This window comes from Choristoneura fumiferana, chromosome 2, assembly GCF_025370935.1.
Source record: "Choristoneura fumiferana chromosome 2, NRCan_CFum_1, whole genome shotgun sequence".
Lineage (NCBI taxonomy): Eukaryota > Metazoa > Arthropoda > Insecta > Lepidoptera > Tortricidae > Choristoneura > Choristoneura fumiferana.
In genome coordinates, this window is record NC_133473.1 from 22,445,264 (window position 1) to 22,451,938 (window position 6,675).

The 6,675-nt window shown below is 39.1% G+C and overlaps 1 protein-coding gene across 1 annotated transcript in view; it reads left to right on the plus strand.

Moving 5' to 3' along the window:
• LOC141445345 (phosphatidylcholine:ceramide cholinephosphotransferase 2-like) overlaps nucleotides 1-6,675 on the plus strand; it is a 143,581-nt gene that overhangs the window by 52,115 nt on the left and 84,791 nt on the right.

Genomic DNA, 6,675 nt, shown 5'->3' on the forward strand with positions numbered 1-6,675 from the left:
CAGATGGGGAAAACAGTGTCACGAAACGGACCCACCTCAGCATAATGCCGGCTCGAGAGCCAGCGCTGGTCTTCCGGTGGGACCGTGAGGCCGCCAATTTGAAGACACCTTGTGTAGGTAGGTACTTAGTCGAAATAATCACGCTATCATGGTGAAACTTTCTCACAATCAATTTTACGAGATTTCTTTGTCTATATTGCATTTGCAGTGGTACGCAATTGAGTTTCTTCGGCTGTACTTTCACAGGGCCAGCACACCGGGCGCGGAATCCAAAGTTCATTCAAATATACTTTTCATTGGTCATTGCCAATGGGACGTCCTCGACGGTATTACGTACGATTAGCTCTGCACTGGAGGCCATCATGATACGGCGCTTGCATTGTGCGCCCGCGCCGGTCATAATGTTCGGCAACCGTGAAATTAGCCCGTTCCGGAACTCATCGCTAATCTCATACATTGATTGTATATTGAATGTTTTGTTCTCCTATACAATTTTAAGTGCAAGTTTAATAGTTTCTAGCGTGGCGATGGAGATTCTGTTTATTATAGCAACAACTTACTTAATCTAACCATAGAAAAAAACAATAAAGATTTTTGCATTATGCAGTTTTCTGTTGCGCCTGGAAGCTCTTCGAATACAGTAGAATGTCCGCTTTATATCGTACAGTGGCGTGGGACCTTACTAATTAATCGATTCCCGCTGGGTTGTTTAATTTTTTTTATGACTACTTAGTATGGCAAAACTTGTGTAGACTTCAAGATGCATCCGAAGACATATTAAAGTAATGTTTCTCACCAAGTGCCTCACGTACTGTAAAGTAAATACTAAAATAGAAATTCACCACCATTATGCTATCTTACTGTAAATTCCTTGAGCGCTGAGCGACGTGTTGGAAATACATAGAACATGGTGTTTTACTATGAAAAAGACATTAAATTCGTTTCATTTTGACATTGTATGCCACGTCGCCTACTTATTGAATTTCAGTAAGTGAACTTGGAGTGTGAAAGTTTGTTCATGGAACTTGAAGTTTTGCGCAACCTTGCCCCCTGACCCCGTGACGCGCCGGCTTTGCGCCGGTGACGTCGCGCCGCGTCACCGCGCGTCAGGCACGCTGACAGCGCAGGTCAAGTGAGGGGAGATAAGAATAGAACGATAATGTCTCCTTTAGAGACAAACCTAGGTCTAGTTATTGGCGGAGAGTCAGCTGTAAATGGCCGCACAGAGTTCCTTTCTCCGCACCGTTCTGTACTGAAATGAGAAAAACCAACTGTACCAACTGTTACTTATTAACAGGGGTCGGACAAGAAGTGCCGATGACGTCAAAACCACTTATAGAATGATTTCAAATAGTATTTTTGATTTTCAAACAATTATCACTTATTATTTATCAACGTTATTATTAAACGATATGAAATTTATTTTATTCACTGAATTCCATTGATTTATTTACGATTATTTTGTTACTTCATTAATGCTACTTTGTTACTACATGTCACACGGAAGTTTAAATAAAAACATCATCTTGTGTGCAAGATTACGTCATTTTTACGTCATCCACACTTTTTGTCCGACCCCTGCTTATTAACTTTCTTTAGTACCTTTAAGGTGAGATCCGATTAATGGTTTATACGATGTATGTGAAAACGGAATATTTATTTATTTGCATTTAACAAATACTGCGCATCATAAATTTAACTACAGAGGAAGACGTGTCGAAAAAAAAACCATCATTCTCATTCCAGCCCGTAGACATCCCACTGCTGGGTACAGGCCATCTCTCAGAATAAGAGGGCATGGGACGTAGTTCCCACGCGGGCGTAATGTGAATTGAGAATTTCTCACACACCATTCGCAGTTAGCCAGGTTTTCTCGTGACGTTTCCCTTCGCCGTAAAGCTCGTGGTAAACTTTAAATGTAATTTCGCACATGTAGGCCCAGATTTGAACCCGTGATTCTCTGCTTTAGAGGCCATAGGTCAAACCACTAGGCCACCACGGCTGTAAAATATGGAAACTCTGCAACCGTTCTATCCAATGAATAAATTGAGGCTGTATTGCCTATAACGTTTCTGATGCTCGCGATCGCAATAAAATGACAATACGGCCTCTAGTTTTGCACTCTTCTTCTTTCTTCTTCTTTTTCAGGCTTTATCTATCCACTGCTGGATGTAACCCTCTCCTAATCTCCTCCGCTCCGTCCTATTCTCCGTCTTCCTGAGCCAGTACGGTCCGGCGTAACTCTTTATGTCATCAGACCATCTTCTTGTGGTCCGTGGTCCACACCAGCACTCTATGGGCCCAGCGGTTATCCACTCGGCGTGCCACATGCCCTGCCCAGTTCGTACTATTTTCCCAAACCGAAAACCGGCTGGATAAGATGCCAATCATGCTTAATAATAGATTGGATACCTGGTTGATAGCTACATAGTAAGGAGAAGCGTTTAACAATCGCCTTCATCCCTCGTGCAAGTAGCTCTAAGCCAGCTCGTAATTAAGGCTCTACATGGCTCTACTCCATTTGCCGGCTCCGCAGTGGCGGTAGCGTTTTTGTAGCTCACTTATAATTACCGGTAAAGTAACCAGTTTTTGCTCTCGTTGTCAACTACTATAGTTAAGATAACCTTTAACTTTGCGCGTACTGATTGTCATTTTGTTTATAATATTTTGTATCACTGTTTGTATAGTTTATCCCAGTCATCATCCTAATAAAAATTTCCCCGTAATTACCATAAATGTACAATAAACATTTATTTTAAAGCCGGTATAAAATTTTAAACCGGAAATAATTGTAGAGGCCATTTTGATATCAATGAGTAATGTTGAATTAAGTATTCCTATAAAATTACGTGTAATCTGCATAATCACCAGCATCATATATACAAGATCATAAAGCGAAATAAATTATAAGTCATTACCATGATTTATCTTTATTTTGGGTAAACCCTTATTACGTCTGTAAATAATTTGGTACTCACGTTTTTTCCAAACAATATAATAATTATTTGTAGCGATTACGCAGATTCCCATTATATTCAGTGACAACACTTAACTTTATCTTTATTATATACAGTAATGTGTTCGTGCAACGAATAGTTTGGTAATGACAGCCAACAATTATCAAAATGCTGTCAACGGGAAATGGTCCAGTTTTGCCAAAGTGATGTACATTCCGTCCCTAATGGATTCACGGAAACTGATATTGAGTATTGTAATATTGGATTAATATAACTATAACTGCTCCCATATTATAGAGGTTCGAATAGATACAATAGGATAGGTATTGTATGGACTATAAGTACAGTCGAATAAATTGAATCATGACATGACTCAGGGTGGAACCTTTGTGCTACTAATGTCATAATGACATGTCATATTTTTGTCAAGGAAATCATAGTGAAATTGATTATTAAAAGGTTCCACCTTGGGCCATGCCATGATTCAATTTGTTCTACTATACCTATAAGTATAACTTCTATAGGCAGAAGACGTCAAAGAGAACTTAAAATAATAAACATTATTAAATTCGGCCTTCTTTTACACGTATTTCATTCGGTTTGATTCGACAGACGTTTAATTTGCACTTTTTGATTATTAATCTGTAACATTCCACATTTTCGATAGTACAATGAGCTCTGATAGAGGCGTTAGAGGATAGAAATGGAGCTAAGGACATAAATTCTTTAAAAGGGCAAGAAGCATTTAGTAGGTAACTTTCACTGTCTGGACTGGCGGCAGTAATGCCTAGATATCAGTGAAGAGCCATTAATTCTTCAAAAACTTCAAACCTCTCCCCAAAGACCTTGACATTCCACTAGCCCCAACAGAAGGTGATAATAATTATCGAGTTATAATTATACCTTCCACGTATTGATTCTTAGGGTAATTAACAGTCGTGAGTCACCTCACCGCCTGAGACGCTGTTGTTCTGATCATTCATTAGCGCTGGATTAATGAACACTAAGTGCACTAAACGAACACTAATATTTTCATTCAACGCTAAGGTAAATTCCTCATGGACGCCTCATGAATGCTAATGTCCGACCACAAGCCTCGAAACTCGCACAGCTTTGAAACGAATCAATCTCATCAAAATATTTTAGATCGGAAGATAATCTTCTTTCATGGAATTGTAGACTTGATGAATGTGCCATTTAGAATTACATCTTTTTTACTGTATTGCATATTTTCGGATTCGCTAAAAAAGAAAGCTGTTGCCACTTGGCCAGCAACTTGTAACCTTCGAGACATTACTACATTTACAGCTGTGTCAATACGCTACGGCAACGCTTGTGCCACCCGCGACAACGCAAAACATTTTCAGCACAACTGGATGTTGATAAACCATGGAAACCTAAACCTAATAATGGAAATCAATCAGCGATGTTTTGTGCAAGATATCGAATATCAGGAACAAATAAAACGTGTAACTGGTGAAGGAATGCTGCATTACAATTCGATTTACAAACCAGGAACACGAATAGAACGGCAACAAATCAAACTTTCTCTGAATCATGTGTGATTTGCGGAGTTATCGATTTTCAACGGAACTTGGTGAGGACGTGAAACCATATCCAGCTCGACCAATCAAGTGGAGGATTATGGTCGACTCTAATGGAGCTTTTTTGGTATTTTAGGCTCTAAGTGCCAGCCAAGCATCAGCAGATATTCCTGCACTGCCGACTTCTAACGAGGGTGTGGTGTTCCATTCGTTTTAGGGAAACCTTAACCTTAATTTTGTGCTTTTCGGCATTAATGAGATATACATTAATGAGATATATAAACTTACTGTTTTCCTCTTTGTGGTTGTTACTATTATGTTTTATTTATTCGACACTAACTGCGTACACTTAGGGCTGTTTCACTACACATTAAATATGTGATGCCGTCTCCGTCTATTCGAACAAAACAAACAGAGACGCCATTGTATTTATTCGTCAAATACATTTAATCAGATTTAATCAATGGATGGTGAAACAGGGGTTTAGTGTCGAGTTTCGTCCACATTAAATCTTTTTTCTTAATTAAAAAAACCCTTAAATAAGTAGTTGTAAATTTGACAGCGCATTAGTTTCTACTGGTTGTTTTTTTATTGGTGAAATAATGTTGATCTTGTTTACGATATCGTGCCGCTGTAACTGTTATGTTTAATGGACGACCGATCTAAAAATTGAGAGTGTTGTGATTGTTCGGAGCGATCTGTATGCAGGTCGCGGCGGTCACGGCCGGCGCGCGCGCAGCACCTTAATGTTCAATGTCGACAGACGCGGTGCAGAACGAAACGGCGGCATTTTAATCGGCTCTAACCAGTCATTTATAGCATGGTTCACTGGAAATTAGTGCAGTTATCGAAATAGAATCGCGAATAAAGTTGCACGTTGAGTCATTCATTAGACTTTTGATAAACTACCAAAATAGTTGGAGAGGCGTAAAAAAGATGTAGTCACTACTAAAAGATGATTTTTTTATTCGCAATATGAGTATGTTTAGCAAAATATATATTTTTTAATACTTAAAAAACATTTTCGGATTCGCTTGACGAAATCAAACCTAAATCTCCTGCAGCTATTCGCACCAGAATTACCACAGAACCACCGGGAAATCTGGAGGGCTACTACGATATTTAAAAATCGAAGTTCGTATCATACCGTCCCTCTTACTCTCGTATTAAGGTGGTTTTCCATCCACCGGCGAGGTGAGACGAGACGAGACGAGAATTGAAATTTGTATGGCATAGGTACAAATTCCAATTCTCGTCTCGCCTCGTCGTTGGAAAATCACCATTATACCGTCAGCGGGACTGTAAGATACGAAGTTCGAATTTCGCACTACGTACTAAATAAGTGGTCAATGTGTCACGGTTTCACAATAGATATGTTTACGGAATGCAGATAGACCGCTATTACCTTTGATGAGCTGCCGATGGTTAGGAGCATCTACCAGCGTCAGGATCCCGGGTAGACTGAAGAAATTATAAAACGATAAAAACGGTCTCGCCGGGAGGGGAGCGCCAAAGGTCGCATATTACTCTTCGCTAGTCATACCATCAATTTTGTCCCACTGAAACCTTGTAGTTTTTTCGAAATTTTTAAATGGTCATCCTATAGAAAACTATAGGTTAAGTTAGGTTTGTTTTATAACAATTCTGAACAATTATTGGTTTCAGAGAAAAAAGAGTTATGACAAACGATCGTTCTGACAAACATTACATTCGGACTTCCAATAAGTATGCGATTTAATATTTGTGTTTGCTTGTTTTTTCGTTGTTTTATATTTTATACTCTTGTTGTTTTTGTAGTAATAACTGTATGTGTATTATGTGTGGAATAAACTTTTTCATTTCATTTCAAATTCGGAGCGGATAGTAGGTAATGCTCTGTTATAAACATATCTGCCAGCGTACTCTCGACAGTAGCACCAGCAGCTGTCGATTGATAGATAGATAGATAAAACGTTTATTTGGTAATGCAAACGCACACAATCAAGATTAGGTACAGTATCTGTCATAACTTAGCTTTTTAGCTTAGCTGCTATGCTCATTAAAGGTAACCGCGGTCTAAATCCCGTAGAAAATATCCGCCATTGCACAATGCCGTTGAACATGTTGGAGCAATTGTTCCAATTGAAAGACGTGGTTATATGGCGGAATCAGATGGAAATATGGTGCTTGCTCTA